Source organism: Indicator indicator, chromosome 19 (genome assembly GCF_027791375.1).
Source record: "Indicator indicator isolate 239-I01 chromosome 19, UM_Iind_1.1, whole genome shotgun sequence".
NCBI classification, from domain to species: Eukaryota; Metazoa; Chordata; class Aves; order Piciformes; family Indicatoridae; genus Indicator; species Indicator indicator.
Window position 1 is genome coordinate 2,408,008 of NC_072028.1, and position 19,447 is coordinate 2,427,454.

Below are 19,447 nucleotides of genomic sequence, written 5' to 3' on the forward strand. Positions count from 1 at the left end.
TGATGTTGCTCAGCCCCTGGAAGGCAGGGGATTGCAGTCAGGACAGTGTTTGGTTTGTAATGCAAAGGGCTGGAAAAATGTTCACTTTAAGGCTGGCTGGCTTAAAGCTGCACACTCTGATTCTTCAACATCTCTTTGGGCACAGGTAGTGTTCAAACAGTTCAAGAGGGACAGGGATATACTAGAGACTGTCCAATGGAGACTATGAGGAAAATGAAGGGACTGGAACAGTTGTCTGATGAGGAAAGGCTGAGAGACCTTGGGCTGTTTAGTCTGGAAAAGAGAAGATTGAGAGGAGATCTTATTAATGTTTACAAATATCTGAAGGGTGGATGTCAGGCAGAGGCCAGGCTCCTTTAATAGTGATAGGATGAGGGACAATGGATGCAAAGTGGGACACAGGAAGTTCCATCTCAACGTGAAGAAAAACTACTGCAAGGATGACAGAGCACTGAACCAGGCTGCCCAGGAGAGGTTGTAAAGTCTCCATAGAAGGAGACTTTCAAGACCCATCTGGGTGCATTTCTGTGTGACCTGCCCTGGGTGATCCTGCTTTAGCAGGGGGGTTGGACTCAATGATCTTCAGAGGTCCCTTCCAACCCCTAAATAAAAGATAGCAAATAGTAACATGTACCAGCAGTCAGTCAGAGGAAGTTGGTGACTGTCCAGGAGTGCTTTTTAGTGAAAGTTCATTATCCCCGTTCCATTTAAATATTTCACAAGGTAAAATGCAAACATTCACTAGCTCCTGGTTGGAAAAGAGGAACAAAGGACATTTATGTTTATTCTTTTGCATACAAACAGAACCAATAAATAATCAGGCACCTTAACATACAGTTTGCACTGAAGAGAGGGAGCCCACCGAGGCCATGCCATGGGGTAGATATGAATGAGAAATGTCACTATGCCTCCCTTGCCATCCTGCCAAGCTGGCCCCCCGGCACTGGTCCCACGGCACATGCTTGCCTGGCTGCCGTGCACTGAAGGTAACACACCCAAGGTTAGGTTACGCGAGTGACTTGCTTAGCCAAGGTGACTCCTCTCATCTGTTACATATCATAGGGTTATAAATAACAGAGCAACCTCTGTCTGATCAGGCGAGGGAGGCTGACAGCCCCCTCCCTCCTTCGGGATGCCGCAACAATTACAGGCGGGAGGCAGGCAGCGAGCACTTGTGTCTTTACTGCAAGCAGAGGGTTGGCTTGGTAATTTGCTCCTCTTTAATTAGAGTTTATTGATAAAGCTACCCCATTTTTCTGCTCCTGTACAATCTGGACTGTCAAAGCCTAATTCCTTGGGCCCATCAAGTGTGAGCTATGTTTACCTTCCCGGATTAGCTGGGTTGCTATCAAAACCAAGGAGTGTATTTCCATCAATGAAAACCACTATGACAAGGTCTGTCCCCTGAGACAAACGGCCTGTTCCAGGGAGGCTTTAAATAGGAGCAATAATGGTAGTGAGCAGCACTGAGTTGAATAATTAGATTGTTCTTCATAAATCCTAGAGTGAAGACTTCCAAGCAGGTCCATTATGTGTGTCGTATGTTAGCTCTGAGCTTTATGTGGTGTGGACACCGCTCTGTGCCAGGCTGCGGTGATGGGTGAGTAAATCACCAAAGATTGGGGCAGAAGGAGCAGGGCTTCTTCCCCTCCTGCCTCTCTCCCCACGGAGATCATCTGCTCTGCACTGCAAACACTCTTGTTATTTATTTTGTTGCTCAAAGAGTTTTTGAGAGGACTAACTGGAATGATCTCTGAATATTTATGTTTTGTTTGTTTATATTCAGAGGCTGGAAAACACACATATTTTGTTCATGTCCCCAGACTGGTTCATTTACTGATTCACTTAAAACATCCTTGCAGATCCATTGAGAGATAAGTTCTTCCTCAGAGGGATGCAGTTGTATAATAGCAGCTCAGTATTAGCTCCACATATCCTTGGTGGTATTTCCTCTTGTCAGCTGAGAACTGATCCTTTCTTTTTCTTTTCAATTATTCAGATTTTCTCTCTGCTTTCTGTTCTCTGTGTCAGTTACAGAAAGAAATCTCAGGTGACCAAATGTCATTTAAGCCTAATCCTGATTGGTAATTTTTAGACAAGTTGGAGGAAATCCTGGAAGGCAACAGCCTTTGCAGGCAGGGACTTAAACCCACCTGATGCACGAGGTGTGCGCACGCTCAGGCAGGCACTTCTGCTAGACCTGGATGCGCTCCAATCACTTGGAAACAGGTTTGTCAGAGCTAGTTAAACAGTGCTGGTAAAAAGAGAAGAAATCACGTTATTCCCCCAGGAGCAGGGTGTACACTGAATTATTTGGTCTGCCAGTAAGAATTGTGTGTCACTGTAAGGTTCATAGGAGCTGACTGGCAAAGGATGCCCTGATGATAAATAAAACACTCTTGTCCCATGTCTTATGATGCTGCAGTGCCTTTTCCACTTGCCTTGGCTGTGAAGATGTGGCACCTGCCTTTGGACATGGCTCTTTGTTATAAGTAGCTGATGGGGTCCCACAAGGGAAGGGCTGTGTCATACAATATGGCTGGGAACAAGCAACAGCCATGAGCCAGCTTCTGGTAAAGTCCGTGGCCTGCTGTCAAATTCTTCAGCTTGCACACAAGCATTAGGATGATGCCTGGGCTTGGTTTGGTCTGCCAGTTCCTCTGTGATCCATGGTGTTTGGTACTGACAGCCTTGCTGCTGGGTCATCCCTCGTTTGTCTCTGATGGAGAAAGTTCTCCAGAGTCAAAACACTGCCAGGATATAAACAGTGTTCAACATTTTACAAGGCAACTTAGGTGATAATCATCAGAGTAACAGAAAAATATTATCCATATTCATTTAAAGGTGTGCTGTGCTTTGCCTTCCTGTTAGTGTAAGAACCTCCTTGCTAGGCTGTGAAAGTACAGTGACCATGAGAATTTTTAAAGGCACCTGTCTGGTGGCATTGTAAGAGCATGAATTCCCTGAATCCTTATCCATAAGAAGGTTGCATTCCTGGGATGCAGTGCTTGTTGAGTACAAATGTGGGTGATGCTGCAGCAGAAGGCAGCCCCACTCCTCTCTGCTCTGCTTGGGCAGCCACAGTGTGGTTGCATATTTTCTGAGCCTGACCCCTTGTGAGCGGCAGGCACAGCTGAGAGTCAAGGCACCCATCCAAAGGTGATTTTCAGGGTGATGCCTGGGAATTTGTGGATGGCCTTGTTTTGTTGTGGCCAGCAGGTCGAGGGAGGGGATTTTGCAGCTTTACTCCACTCTGGTGAGATTACACCTGCAGTACTGTGTCCAGCTTTGGAGCCCTCAACATGAAAAGGACACGAACCTGTTGGAGTGGGTCCAGAGAAGGCCATAAAGATGATCAGAGGTTTGGAGAACCTCTGCTGTGAAGGAAGGCTGAGAGAGTTGGGCTTGTTCAGCCTGGAGAAGATAAGGCTCCAAGGAGACCTTCCTGCAGCCTTTCAGCACTTAAAGGGGACAGTCTGTTATGCAGGGCCTGTCACAACAAGACAAGGGATGAGGGTTTTAAACCAAAAGAGGGGAGATTCAGACTGCATATAAGGAATGCATTGTTTGCAGTAAGGGTGGTGAAACGCTGGCACAGGTCACCCAGAGGTGGTGGACAGCCCCATCCCTGGAAACGTTCAAGGTCAGGTTGGATGGGACTCTGAGCAACTTGAGTATGAGTATGTCCTTAGAATATGTCCCTACTTGAATATGTCTCTTCTCACTGCAAGGGGGGGTTGGACTAGATGACCTTTAAAGGTCTCTTCCAACCCAAAACATTCTATGATACTACAGTTCTTAAGATCTGGCCTTTCTTTAGGCTTGTTCTGTTTGGGGCTGAGCTGGCTGCAGGTGGGCAGGCGTTGTTCCCATCAGGCAGAGCCAGCAGTGGCGATGTCTTCCAGGGAGTTTGTCCCTAGTCTGAGTAGGGACCATGTGGCATTTGGCCCTTGGGCACAGTGGTAATCCAGGTGATAGCCACAGCTCATAAATGAATTCATTAGATAAATGACAACCTGTTATCTCTCCCCCCATAGAAAGCAGTTTGAGATATTTTAATGTTGCAGGTTCTGACCTGTACATTGGTTAGGAGAAGAGATATTGAGCAGAGCTTTAGGCAGATCTGGCGACTCCTGTCCCACCAGAGGCAGGTCATAGCACACAGTGAAATCCAAGAATCCTGCACCAAAAGCAATTTATGTTCTGTGAAAGTGGAGTTAGGTCTTCTTAACAGGGTCCAGGCTGGTAAAACTGGTCCCAGTTTGGAGATGGGGCTGAGTCATCAGCCCCACTCCTTGTTGCACCCTTTGCTTCTGGCAGAGAGCTGCTGGTCTGTACTGGAGCTGGACTGAGGCACCCAGGACACTCAAAGGAAACGGGAAACGTGTCTGTGGACATTAGATGATTCAGAGTTTGCTGGCAGCTGAACAGAAGTTTTCTGGATTTCAATTTTGAACTTGGGCAGCTTTATTCCACCCTGTTCCCACGGTGGGCATCTCCATCCTCGTGAGCCTGACCTTAGCACAGGGCATTAATGGCACTTGCCTGCCTCGGAGGTATGCTGCAGGGTCAAACACAGCCTCAAAATCAGCACACCTCAGTCACAGGACCTTGTGCGAGCCTTAGATACATTGATTTCATGATGCAGAAGGTAAGGTTCATATTTCAAAAGGTTCTGGGTGAGTTTGTTTGTTACCATTTGCTTTTGCTCTTGCTCCTTACATCTGCTGACTGGTCCGATGCCAGGCACCTTCCCAGTGCTGGTAGCTCTTATTACAATCAAGGCAGCGTTTCTTTTTTTTTCATGCATCAAATCCTCCCTCTCTTAAGATCAGGAAATATTTTTACTGTGAAAAGACACAAGGTGTTCTTTACTCTCTGAAGATTACTTTGTAAGCCTAAAGCACACCAGGCAACAAAATGTTTGTAGATTGTTTGAATTTCCTAAAGTAGGTTTAATATATAAAGAGTCAGGACTGAAAATGCTTTCTGTGTGCAGTAGGATTTCTCATTACATTTCATGCCTATTTCAGCTTTATGAGGATATGCTGCTTTAACTCCTTTCTGATGCTGCTTCTTAATACAACCAGATTTGCTAGATTAGTAAAGGTATATGAAACAAAAACCTGGAATTAGATTTGCAGAAAGTCTGTTATTTATACTAGATAATAGTTAGACGTTAAATCCAGACAAAAGAAATCCACTGCCACAATAACAAATCCATTTTCAAATCCATTTTCAAAGCAATCAAATCACTCTAGCAACACAATGACAAATAGCTAACAATAATGTCTATTTTTGTAGTAGCTTTCACCCCCAAGAATCCAAGACCTCCACAAATAGGAGCATGGGAGGTGGCTCTATGGTGAAGACATCCCAATGAGTGACACTGGGGCTTTGGAGCAGCCCTGGCAAGGTCACTAGAACAAACTTGCCTTCCTCTGAAAGCCTCCCAGCATCACAGGAAATGTGAGATGTGCTTCCCGCCACACTGCTGTGCCTGTGGTCAGCATGCACGTGAATGAGAGGTGAACTTTGCCTCTCTTTGCAAAGGGCCCAACAACAACAACAAAAAAACCCCAACAGTTTCCCCTTTTAAGGGCATAAACACGATGAAAGTGCTGCTTCATCCTGGGGTTGTCCTGCTGTATGAGGCTGCTCTGCACTCTGGGTGCAAAATCAGAATAATTTTGCAAGGGGATTTTTAGAGTACCTTGAAAAACATCAAAATTGTGGAGTTTCCATCTCTGGAGGCATTCAGTGCCCATTTGGATGTGTTCTGGGGTGATTTAGTCCAGGTTATCCTGCTCTAGCAGGGGGGTTGGCATGGATGATCCTCATAGGTCCCTTTCAACCCCTGCCATGCTGGAATTCTGGGATTTTTGCTAAACATTAACAGCAGCTTGACTGGAAGTCAGCTCGAGCTACAGCCCAGCGCTCATATAATGATTTCTGTATTAAATGCAGCTGATCTGTTATTTTTATTATCTTGATGTGGTTTTGATGTTCAGTTTTTCGCAGGAACTGCAGCCAAGTGGCAGTGAAACCAGCTTTGAACATGTGGAGGTGTGCATGCCTTAGCAAACACGACTCATGTATGATGTTTCAGGCAGGGAGCTGAATGATCGAGCACTTTGTGGGCTGTCACCGCTCCACTGGCTCCACTACGACAGAGTCATCTGTAGCCAGGAAGCTTCTGCTGAGCTTTTGTGTGTTATCTGCAGGAACTTTTCTGCCTTATCTGTGGAAAATTGATCCATACAGTCTCTCTAGAGCCCTACATCAAATATTAATTTTGCCTATTTGTTCGATGTAATTAGCAGGTGTGATTAATCAATTAATCAATCTGCGATTGCTATCTGTGCTACAAACAACTTGCTGTGCTATGGAGGGATGCTGCCAGCAGCCATCCCACAAACACCTCTCAGCTTCCCATTGCAGGGGCCCTTCCTCATCCCATGACGAGGTCTGCAGCTACTGAGCTCTACGCCGCTGGTGCCTCTTGCAGCACAGAGTGCCTGGAGTGCAGAACAGCATTGGTGAAGCCTTCTGATGAGGATCTTGCTGGCCCTGTCACCTGCAGAGCTGGGACAGCACTGATGGCTTGACTTGCCATGGGGCTGAGAGGCAGAAGGATGCTCCCAGTCCTCTGGGTCCCTGCTGTGCAAATGGGCTGGGGAGCCAAGGCTGTGCTGGTCATCTTGGCAGGTGATCACCATAGCTCCAGGTAATGCTTCATTTTGCCTATGCCTAGAGGAGATACAGCAGAAGAAAGCCAAACGTGGATGAACTTTTTATAGCAGGGTTTTGATGATCTTCCCAGCCCAATTTTGCCAGTCTGAGGGGTCCAGGTAGGTCATGTGAAGTACAGGTGGAACTGAAGTTCTTTAAATGCTTTGAAATGCCAGACTTTGGGACTTTTGCTGAGTGGGCAGGAGACAAAATCCCAGCCTTGTACTCAGGCACTAAATGACCTGTTAAATTTAGCTCCAGAAGTGGTGCTGGATTTGATGGAGTGTAGGAAGTCTCGATTTTGAGGAAGAAGTTCTTCACCATGAGAGTGGTGAGAGCCTGGAATGGGTTGTCCAGGGAGGTGGTTGAGGTCCCATCCCTGGAGGTGTTTAAGGCCAGGCTGGATGAGGCTCTGGCCAGCCTGATCTAGTGTGAGGTGTCCCTGCCCATGGCAGGGGGGTTGGAACTGGATGATCCTTGTAGCCCCTTCCAACCCTGACTGATTCTATGATTCTATGATCGTGTTGCACAAGGAAGGAAGCACCCTTGGGGTTCCCGTTCCTTGGAGTGCTTATTTGGGACAGTGGGAGGGGTATGACCACAAATATTACAGGCAAAGCAGGGAGACATGTCCCAGTGCTAAATTGCCAGGTGTGAAACTTTGCATTTCCTGCTGCCAGTGAGGACCTGAAGGAGCAGCATGGCAGGACCTTGGGCTTTGCTTTAGCCAGTGGCAGAGAGCTGAACTAGTGCAGGTGCTGGAGCTTTCAGTGCAGGATGGACATTTTCAGAGGGTCCAGAGTTCGTAGAAGACATGCTGAGGGACATTATTCCAGTCTCCAGCTTGTTCAGGTCTGTTCCAATACTCTGGTAGAACCTGCTTGGATTTTAAGTAAAAGTACCTTGACCAAGGCCCTGGGTTACACAGCTGAAGTCTGTCTGAGTCCTCTCTGAACCACTGTCTCTTTTTTGGGTGTCATATTCTGGACCATCTCTATCCTGTCCTGCCTGTTTGTCTCTGCTTTCCCCCTGCTCTTGGGAGTCGTCTTAATTTGCACCTTGTCCACTGTCACCCTTGGAGAACCTAGAGACCAAACTGCACATGTGTAAAGATAAGGTATGAATGTAATCCAGGAGAAACCACATTGATGCCATGTTCTGACAGCCCCTGGGTCTGCCTTAAATCCTTTTCCTGTTCTGTGATCTTCTAGCTCAACATATCACTGTAACATATATCCTCTGGCCAACCTGACCTTGCCCTGGCCTAGGGTGATATGCCTGTTTTTTTTTTTTTTTCCCCTTCATTTATTGGGCTCATTGGGCCTGATTTCATTCCTGTGCATTGTATGCTTTGCTGACCTGGGAAGATTTGATGGTCCCCAAAGACAAGTGCCCCCAAGAAGATGAACTGGTCTTGGTTTCAGTGTGATTTCTGGATTAGAACCACCCAGGGTAGCACTTTCCTCAGAATAGTTTTTTCTGTGGAGTAAAAAGTGTGAGTCTCCATCTGATGCCTTGAACTGCCATCGTAATAACCTCAAATATAGCTGTCTTCACCACATCACTGTCCTCCTCTCTGACCCATAAAGTTTTACCATTACAACCTGCCCTTAATCACCTAACCATTTCCTTAGTCTTTCAAGGACAATGGTTTTTATGCCATACTTGCTAACCTTAGGTATTAGTCTACCATCCTGGGCTGCGTTTAAATGACTTTTCTGAAATCTATGAGGATTAGCTCCACTGCTTCACTCCTGCCTGTTTTTCATGTTAGCTCCTAAAACAAATTCTGCCAGATTTGTCAGGCAAGATTTACCCTTTATTGGGCTAGGCAGATACATTTTTATCAGTTCATATTTCTCCAGATGTTAGGTGATCTCACCCCTGCTAACATCTCTAAAATCTTGCCTCTGATTGGGGAAAAAAAAAAAAAAAAGTCACATTCTGCAGGTTTGGGCCCAGATTTTCAGGTAGTGGGAGTGAGTGTGAGTGTGTGCATCAGTTTTTACAAGCTGATTGGATCAGATGATAATCTACTGCAAATGTGTCATAATTCCTGGCTATCTCTTCTCATAGATGCCTGAAGATATTTGCTTTATATTGGTTTCTCTTTACCTCTTTTTATCTCTAAGAAAGGACTCAAAACTTCTGTTACTGGGCAGTTGTGCTTTCCTGCTGTTGCATTAAGCAACATGGGTTAAAAGGGCAGCTTCTGCACTCAGCCCTGCCTCCGTTTCAAGGCTATGAGTTTGCTTTGGTGATTATTTGTGTTCTCAGTTCTTCCCCGCATGATTGTCACAGGAAACTTTTTGCTTCTGTATCTGTCATCTTACCTCCAGGTTCCCCCATGAGTGCCAACTGGGGGAAAGCTTTTAATTCCCCTCCCCTTTCTCTGTGTTATTAAGCTCTGTAGACCACCTCTCAGTGGCCCAGCAGCCCTCCCTGTTAATCTTGTCTCCTTTACCTGCTTAAAAGAAATCTTTTGGTGTTTTTATTCACCCCATGGGCAATTCTTCTCTCTCTGTCATATTTGGTTTCCTAATCAGCTTTTTACATCTTTTCAGCTTTGCTTTATAATCCCTTTCATCCCCTTAATATTTGCCTTCTTACCCATGTCACCTGCCTCTTTCCTCTCTCCTATGGCTTTTACGACTTCCTCAGTCATCAGCCTTCATCACCGGGCAGAGCTCTCTCTCGCCCACCGCCGCCTGCCAGCGGTGGCTGTTTCCAAGTGCTGCGCTCATTTCCTGGGTACGAGCGGCCGTATGTAAACGAGGGCTCAGTGAATAGCCACCACTGCCTCTCGTATTGACTTTCAGTTCTTTCTCACTGCTGTTTGCTCATGAGCAAATGGCACTATTCTCACATGCACTCATTGCTCCACTTTTGCTTCTGAGTAGCTGGGTGGGTTTTATACTTTTTTTTTTTTCCCCTTTGAGAATAAAAGCCACCCCAAAGCAGAGAGCCACCATCCAGACTGGTGTGCATCTTGTCAAAAAGGGGGAATTAATTTGTTTAATAGAATAATAGAATAGTAGGGATTAGAAAGGACCTCCAGAGATAATCCAGTCCAATCCCCCTGCCAGGGAAGGATCTCCTAGCGCAGGTCACACTGGAACACATCCAGATGTCTCTTGAAACTCTCCAGAGAAGGAGACTCCACAACCTCTCTGGGCAGCCTGCTCCATTGCACTCTTAGAGTAAAGAAGTTTTTCCTCATGTTGAGGTGGAACTTCCTGTGTTCCAGTCTGTATCCATTGCCCCCTGTCCTATCACAGGACACCAATGTCCCATTTTAGAGTGACTTTAAATACAGTGAGACTGTAGCTGGCCCATTCTGTTCTCAGTATAGCACTAAAATCCCCTTTGCCACTACCACAGCTCAAAATTCTGAAAAAGAAAGTCAGTGGTGGTAGATTAAGCATAGAAAGGGAGGCAGTGAGAGTTACATGACTTGCCTAAGGCCATCCAGCAGGTAAGTGGCAGAGAAGAAAACAGACTTTGCTCTTCTACCCAGGACTGTGTCCACTGAGCCAGGATAATTCCTGGCAAAGCAGCAACAGTGAGGCCACAGCATCAGATCATCACTCATTTGATTTTATTTGTTCCAGCACTAGGTGATGAAATGCAAATGGTACAGGGCAGATGCACAATTTCAAATCCTCTGTCTGTGACAACTCAAAAATTCAAGCAGGATTTTCTCGCCCTCTGCAGAGCAACGCTTTTGAAGCTGCACAGAGGCACAGAACAGGGTGTTCCAGGGGCTCACAAGCTCAGGGAAATATGATTTTGCAGAAATGTCTTAAACAGCTTTGCTCAATTGTGATGTAAAAAAAATAGTTACATGCATGTGTGTATGTATACATAGGTGTATATATATATATATATACACACACACACGTTTTAGTCAGTATAGGTCCCACTGTCTATTGTAGTCTCTGACTCTTCAGGAGGAGGAATTAGGGAGGAAGGAAGAGGCCAAACAGGACGAAGACCCAGGGAGGTCTGTCATGCCCTGCCCCATGCTCAACCCAGGTGCACACGTGTAGGAGCCCCCACACAGTGCAAGGGCTGCAGGGAGGCTGGAGCAGAGGCACACTAAGCACACATCCAGGCCTTAGCAGAGCTGTCTTCTCCCTCCCCAGAGGGTTTTGGCCAGTGGTGAGCAGCAGGCTCAGCAGCAGGACCTGCAGTGGTGCTCCAACAGAGAAGTGGGATTTTTTTAATATATATTTAAAAGAAAGAGTTGGCACAAAGGGAGGTAGAAATGAGCTGCGTATGTGAGAATGAGAAGGAAACCACTCCTTTGTTCCTCCTAATGCTCTTTCCCCTGCTTCATGGTGATTAGGGCTGGTCAAGAACTTTTTTGTGCTGTTTACATTTTTGACAGGGCATTTCTAGTTTTATTGCCATGTTTTCTGGCTTTTTTAAAGAAGGAAACACCACTGAGTCCATGCAGCCTTAAGATTTAAAAGTAGTTTCAGGTTTTTTCTTACTTTCTCTCACTTCAGCAAAATCACGTTGCAATGGGAAAGAAGAAGAAAAGACTCCCAAAACCACTTTATTGTTCTAATTATTTCCACCATATTCCCCTATACAGGTCCTCCCCTCCATCCTGTATTACAGTGATGTAACTGTACAACAAGGCTTGCACACAAGAAAAAGACAAAGCTGAAGGCTTAATTCAGCATTGCAGGCATGATGAAAGGAACAAAGGATGGTGCAGCTATGCCCTGATCCTGCAAATACTTATGCACATGGATAACTTCACTGCCAGGAGTATTCCTGCTTGCAGTAACTGTGCGCCAGAGCGTCAGCAGGCTTCAAGGCACAGGGCCTGGTTTAAGCTCTGCTGGAGCTGCTGCACAAACTCCGACACGTTTCAGCCGGGGCTTTGCCAGTGCTTACTTAGGGAAGCATTTTAGCACTCCTGAGCTTACTTGCAACCTAATCCTGAGCACGCACAGTCTGTCCCGGGCTCTGAGTGCATGCTCCTGCTACGAGAGGTGGCAGTGATTGATGACTTGATTCATTGCTCTTCTGTAAAATTACCTCTCACGGGCACTGCCAGGTGGATCAGCGCAGCGCAGCTTGGCACGGCCAGCAGCAGCGCCAGGTGAGCTGCTGGGCATCTCGCTGGCCATGGGGCAAGGATGCCCAGGGATGCTGCCCACAGAGCCAGCTGCTTTGTCCCAGGGGCACAGGGTGCTGCTGGTTTAGTCTTGGTCTTCTTTAGAAATTGTGTCTCTGGAGAAGGAAGCTCCCAGGGATGACACTACCATGCCAGATAAGGCATTTTTCAACCCTGCAGGGGACATCTCTACACTTCAATTAGTCCCTTAATTGAGCTATTTGCAGGGGAAGACTCAAGGGAGCTGAACACCTATTCCCTCCCAGTTTGACTACCACCAAATCTAGAGACTTTGTCCCTTAAGTAGGAGCAAATATGTAGTGTCTCCACAAACATTGTCATGGTGAACTGCCTAATGTTTTACTGCCACAGTAATGGTAGTATGACCAAACTCTGGTATGAAGTATGTTCAGTTACTCTGAGTTTTTATCACATGATTTTTAATAAGGGTGTATCTTTAGATGAAACAGCTTGAGTTTCTTCCAACTACTTCTAAAGCCAAGGGCTAGCTGAGTTGAATTGTCAGGCCAAATGTTGTGCTTTTTGTGTTAAGCTTAGAAACGGTATAATCCAAATATTTAAATGATACAAATTTATGGGAGAGTGAGAAGAGCAACATTAGGCTGATCCTTAAAACTTAACCAGGATGTGCACCTCACTTAAATATATTAAGGAGGTATCTGGATGTATCAGCTCCAATTCAAAGCTTGCTTCAGACCTATTGCTTTTGCAGTGGTGAGCTTCAGCTCTTGCCCCCCCAGACTGCCTGCAAGCCTCTCTTGCAGAGCAGATGGTTCATGCCTGCCAGGCAGTGCTGCAGGAGGCTTATTGGCAGCATAATTAAACTGAGGAGCAAAACATCTCCTTCATAGTCAGCATCCCTTACCTATGGCAAACCAAGCTGCAAACAGCAAATCATCTCAGAGGGGAAAAAAGAACACCTAAAAATCTGTGTGTGACGACTGCAGCCATCTCTGTGTGACTGCTCAGCCTGTGCTGGCTCTCCAGTGCTCTCTGGGAGTAATACTGCTTCACAGTCCTATCCCATAGACCAAACTGTGAATATAACCCTAAAGATGACCTTTGACCCTTAGGTTGGGCCTTTCTTTAGGATTGTGCCAGCAAGCATGGTCAAAGCTAAAACTAGCATAGCTATGTGGACCCTGTAAGTAATGGAGTGAAGCTGAGAGGCTCTTGTTTTTTATGCTTCTTCTGAAACCCAGACTCACCATGCATCTAAAGTCATCCCAAGGACAAATTATCTTTACGATCAAGGGACGTCAGCTGGTCTGGGCAGCTTTCCATCAGGCCCTTACAGAGAAAGCTACTGCAACAGGCAGCTTCTCTGTGGGGTGGCTGGACACAAGTCATAAACACCCGAGACTGGTGTTTGGCCTGGTTTGCATCTCCTGGCTGAAATAAATGTGTTGTCACATGATAGAAGTATCCCATGAGACATATGTATTATTATAGCCAACTTGAAAATTAACTCTAATGTAAGTTGCATAGAACAGCAATGAAAGCAACCAATAATTGTTAATATAAACTATTAATGAAACACCAGGATGAAGGTCAAAGTGTATGACTGAAACCTCCCAGAAAATGAAAGGATTATTTTGCCTCTTATGGAGCATAATTATCATCCGAATTTTGTTGGCTTTCTGCTCAAACCACTTCCCTCTGCACTAACCTGTTCCACCACTGTGGTAAATCTGCTCCCCAGAACTGGTAGTGGCTTTTCATTGTCCACCAAGGTTTTTACTGGCAACCTGGATGTCTGCAAGGAGCAGAGGGCTGGCACCCTTTTACCTCTGTTCCTGTGGGAGCTTTTCCCCTGCTTCCATTGTCCATTACATACAATGAATCTGCATTAACCCATCTCCCCATAAATTATCCTGTCTCCTGCTGGTATGTCCTTTAACTGTCCCAGTTCACATTTTGCAGGTCCATGATGTGGTGGACACACCTGAGGGCATGCAGCCCAGAGTGAGAGCAGGCCCCTTCTCATGTTTTACAGATCAAAATATCAGGGAGATGACAAGCTGGGGAGATGCTTTGGAATGGCTGTCCATCAGTTTTCCTTTCCTCCTGCGTGCGACACTGTGCTCAGCCTTACCCACCAGTTTTTCTTCAGCAATTTCTCATACAGGCTTGGACTGCTCAGATACTTTCTGCTGAATAATTTTATTTGTTTATTTCCCCACCACACATACAAAAGACCTTTTCCCCCCCAAAACCCCACTGTCTTCCTTATTCCATAAGAAACAGAAAGCCCAGGAAATGAAAAAGAATGAATCCTAGGGCTGAAATAATGTGAGGGGTTTTTTGTTTTCACAAACCCTAAAAAGTATTTTTAGGTGTGCAAGAAACCAGCCTTCTGTCAACATTCATTCTTTTGAGGAAGTTTCAGAACTGCTGATCTGACCAAAGATTGCCAAAGATTAACATCTCTGGCCCAGAAGTTCACTGTTCCTGTCCATGTCTAAACTGCAGGTTTCCTTGAAGGTGCAGATTAACTCCTGGGGTGTCCTGCTGGAGGGGATCTCATAGAGCATTTGGCTGTGTCACTACCCAAAGTGCTTGGGATGTGGAAATTGCAGTCAACAGGGATGAGGCCATTCTGGGTTGGCTGAGCTCAGGTGGTCCAGAAACAGTGCTGGATAAAGCTGAGATAGGAGCTGCCAGGCTTGAGAGCTTTGAGTTGCATCAGTGTAAACCCTGGAGTCAGACAACCCAATGCAATCTGTGAATCTGTACAAATAGGTGTCCCCATCATTAAGATCTATTGAGCCAGCTGGTGGTGATGGTTATGTTGGTGAACACTTCAGCTGGACTTACTCACCTAATTAAGAAATGATATGATACTGGTGGCTGCTCAGAGTCTTATGTGTGTTTCTGTCAGCAGGCTGTCTGTAGAGTTACCTGATTTTCCGTAAGGACCACGGCACATCTGCATGGATCTTTCTTTTTTTCTCTCCCCTCTCTGTGTGCCTTTTTTTTTTTTCCAGGAAGCCAGAGTACAACCCTTGGGTTGCCTTTACCAGGGGAAAATAGTGTGCTGTTTCTGTTAGCATGGGCATGTGTAAGTTGCTCCTTTGAAGAGAAGGTCCTAATATGTTAAGGTATGCCAGGCTGTGACAAGCTGAAATCTCAGCTGAAGAGCCCTGTCAGATCTGTTCTCTCATCCATGCCCTCCCTCCGTTCAGACCCTGACCTTCCCCATCAGATAAGCAGCACAGAGCTCGGCCCTGCGTTCCCTCTGCAGTCTCAGCTCATTAAAAATTCATTGCCTAAAGTGAATCTATTCTGTTGCTGCTGAAGTGTTATTTACCTCGGCCCGGATTTCCTCAGGTTCTGACAATTAAAGGGGGTCCAAGGAGAGGGCTGAGTCACAGGATTAAGGCTTGGGCAATAACTCTCTTGTAGCAAGAGACGATCATGTAAAGCCATAATTTCCCAGCTGCGTTTTGGTTCCCCTTCAGTGCTTCATTAAAGGTGGTGACTCAACAGAAAGGACAGAGGCACAGGTTAACAAGAATCCCTCCTTTTGTGGGATTAGAGCCTTGCATAGTGAGGCTCTTTCAAAGGCAGGAGATGTTGTCAAGCATCATTAGGAAGCCGTTTTAAACAAGAGTCATAAAGCAGCCTTTGCGGTCAAACGAATTTATTAGAGAGGCAGTGAGTGGAGGCAAGCACTGTAGGAGAGAAAGAGAGGAACAATTTGCACGGCATTGATAACAAAGCAGTTCACCAGATTCAGAGCTGCTACCATTAGAACAACTTAAAAGGATTTTGCAAAAATCCCAGGGTGTTTTTCCTTCTGGATGAAAGTAGAGACTTTGTGGATGGTGCTGGCAGACAACGAGCCTGTCTTGAAACCAAGGTTTATGTGCAGGTTAACTGTTTCCCAGCCTCATAATAAGTCCTTCCAACAAGTGGAAGTGGGAAGAATCCACTCTCTTGTTGTGCCCCAGTGATCCTGAAAGCCCCTGTGAACCCCAGCTTGGATGGCCCTTCACAAAGGCTGGGCATCTGGGGAAGAAATCTGGGGCTTTGCTCAGAGCTGGGTTTTTCATAGAGAGCACCAGGTCAAAATTACAACCTGGCTTCCTTCAAGAAGAGAAAATATTTGCAGTAATTTTGCAGACAACTTCTGGAAATATTCTGTAGCAAAGAGTGGTTTGAAAGGCTGTGGGAGAGACTTCAGGTATTATCTGATCTTTGACACGATCTGGTCTTGAAAAGAAAGCAAATGCTGTTCTTGGGTTTGATGGAGGGAAGGGGGGAAAGGGGAAAGAGGAGAAGATGAATAAAAAGCTACTTGTTTGGAAGTAGGTAAGCAGCTTTATTATGCCATTAGTATGATGGACTATGTACTGTGTTTGTTTATTGAACCAACAGCATAAATCTAAATGAACCAGTAGCTCAAATCTAAACCAGCTGTGGTTGAAGGTAGAGGAATGCCAAATACTAATCATCCAGACTGCACCAGTCCTGGTCATGGGGATTTTCTCCCCACCATCATCACTGAGAAATGTGCAGAAAAATCCCATTTTCTTTGGGTGTTCACTTGGACCACACAAGCCATAGGTTCAGCAGGCTGTTGTAAGCCTCACAAAGGGCTCGTGGCTCCTGCGTGCACTTAACGCTTTGCTGCTCAAAGGAAGGACAGAGGTTGGCAGTGGGACAGATGGAGCAGGAACTTGAATGGACTGTTATTTTTGGAGTGGTTTCTTCCACTCTGTTTGAAGGGTTCTTGCTAGGGCACGTTAGGAAAGAAGGAACACTAGCTTTGCAGGGAGCTTGCAAGAGAGATGAGCCCCAGACAAAGGAATGGGTATTCTGGTATTTGTGCTGTCTCTTTAGAGACTGAAGGATAGCTGTTCAGCTGAGATTCTCTGGAGTGAAAAGCAGTGGCCAAAAGTACATCTGGCTAGAAAGGGGGTTTTGTTCGGTATTGAATTATTCATATGTGTTAGATGGTTTGCAGATGAAGCTGCAGCTCCTCCCTCCCTCCTCCCAACGCACACCAGGAGCACGCGATGTGGAGCTGGGAGTGCCCTGGCTGGCATGCCATGCTGGGATGCTCTGGGACATATGGGGTGGCTAATGTGAGGCATCAGCTTTTGGCACCCCTAATTCCCTTTGGAGTTCCTACTCTTCATATTCTTCCACTGCATTCATGCTGCTCGTCTACCAGCTCCCCCAAACCTTTCTTCCCCTCCTTTCCCCATGGCTCTTTGCAGGGGATTCCCGGGCAGTTGCTCACAAATGCCAAAGGTCCCCTTTTCTTGGGCAGCAGCAGAGGGGAACAGCACACGGGCTCTGCACACAAGCCCTGGCAGAGCAAGGGAGAAGACCTGGAGCATTGTCTGGATATAATTTAGACACTATAAACAGAGGCAGCAAGGGGTCATGCTTTCTATTCTCATTTTACCCCCTGCAATGTCTCTGCTAACTGGTGCATACAACTTGAACTCTTGTAAAAATTAGCAGAGAGCACAGTCCCGGTGACAGAAAGCTGAACTTTTCCAACAGCAGGCTCTAAATTCACTGTGTGCACTGAATCCACTTAAACTTTAAAGAGACAGCCTGCTTTCTGTGCTTTCCACCGCTTAGTTTGGAAATGACTGCGGCACTAATTAAAAGCAAATTGCTTCATCTCGTTGCGTCAGGAAGGGAGTCTCTCTTCAGAGAGGATGCCTTCTGCGAGAGGCCTGGAAGCGCAGGACCCCCGCGGGGCGGCAGAGCCGAGCGACCAGCCCACGGGTGCGCGGCTCCAGCAATTACCCGGCCGGGGTGCCCCTGCTCGGGCCGGCAGCTGGATCACAGCTCTGCCTTTGCCAGCAGGTATCAGAGCAGCGATAACGATATTTGCCTTGACTCATTATATAATAATCCGAATTTCCTTCGTGAGGGAGCTGGCTGATGCTGGGGCTGCAGCGGAGATGTATTCCTCGCCCGAGCGTTGCCAAGGATCCTTGCCACAACCACTCACCCACTCCAGACTCGGTTCGGCTCGGCGCGAGTGTGGCAGTGAGGATCAGCAGTGGCTTTTATGCACAAACCCCAAAGTGTAACTAAAATCCACCGTGCACAACATGTACTTTGCCCCCAAAGAGCCTGGCTCTCCCAGGGCTGAATGGAGCAGAATCCTCGCTCCTTCACTCACCAAAACTTCTAGCTGATGCACTTTCCCTCACATGAAGGAGCCTTATTGATTTTTTTTTTCCTGATGGTCCTATCAGCCTGCAGCAATGATTTTGTATGACCTCAGCATAATAGAAATATACTTTTTTTGTGTTTTCTTCTTCTTCCTTTTTGCCCAAGTTTACATTTGCACGCAAGGATGTGTAACAACACAGAGAATTGATTTCTTCCCCTGTATTATCTTTGGATAACATGCATACCATCTTTGCTGGCTAACAAAGAAATAGGAAACCTCTCTTCTTTTGCTTCAGGATACCCATATGACACCCTGTTCCTGTATTTACTCTAAAGCAGCTGGGCATTGATAGCAAAATTACCTAAAAGCCATAGAAGAAGTCCATACCCAGTTTCCTCGCTCCCATGTGTGTGGAGAATGAGTACAATGTACCTTTTTTTAGCAAGATTTTTATTGAATTATATAATATGTCAGTGGCTTTAAATTTAAATCAATTGAGGCAAGGCCACATTTTTCCTGTAGTGGAGCCGGAAAAGAGCAGTGAATAGAGAAAATTCAAATCACTACACATTAGAGAGGGATCCTGCTGCTGGCCTGCTTGGAGACTGCATTCTGCTGAAGTCCAACATATATTGATCATACTTGGCATCAATTAAGCAAGGGTTACAGTAAAGCAGGTAATTAATGTTGAGGGGGTGGGCTCTTAAAGGGTCTTCCTGTAGGGAGGCTGCTCCTGTCCCTGTATATATATACTTGGTTTTGGCAGACATGGAGCATCTTGTGCTTGGGTGATAAAGCTGAGCCTTGATATGTAATACACCCCAACATTTTATAATCAGTTGGAAATCCTAGGAGAGCTCTGTGATTCCACACTGGCCACCAGGACAGGAGTACTTCTGGGAGTTGCTCCTTTAAGAAATAAGAGTACTAGAAATCTCCCTTCCACCTGTGTGGGAGATGGGCAGGCCCAGGGTGTGCTCAGCACCCATTAGAGGTGATGGAAGAAAGGAGTTGTAGGGTTCTTCTGGATGTCCAGGCTCAGCAGCTTCCCAGCCTGATTGGCCCAGGAAGGACAGATGTCATCCACTGATCAGACCTCTAAGGTAAGAGGCTGTGTGAGCACCAAAGTCAATGGACTTGAAACTTGTGTACCTGTCTTTTTGAGAGAAAGATCCCAAGTGCAAATTAGAGGAAGGTGACTTCCCAGTGATTTGTTGGTGAGAAAGCTCTGTTGCCTTCCAGTCTGGTATGACACACCAAGAGAGATGTAGTGAGGGTAGAAAGGCAGATGTTCTCGAAGCAGATGTCATGTGTGGCAGGGAAGGAGGTCTCCAGAGCAGCAGTGGTGGCCAGGTTCCAGTACGTTTTCTGCCAAAGGACTATTGGGTAAAGCCAGTTTAAGACTGCTTTGTTGCTGT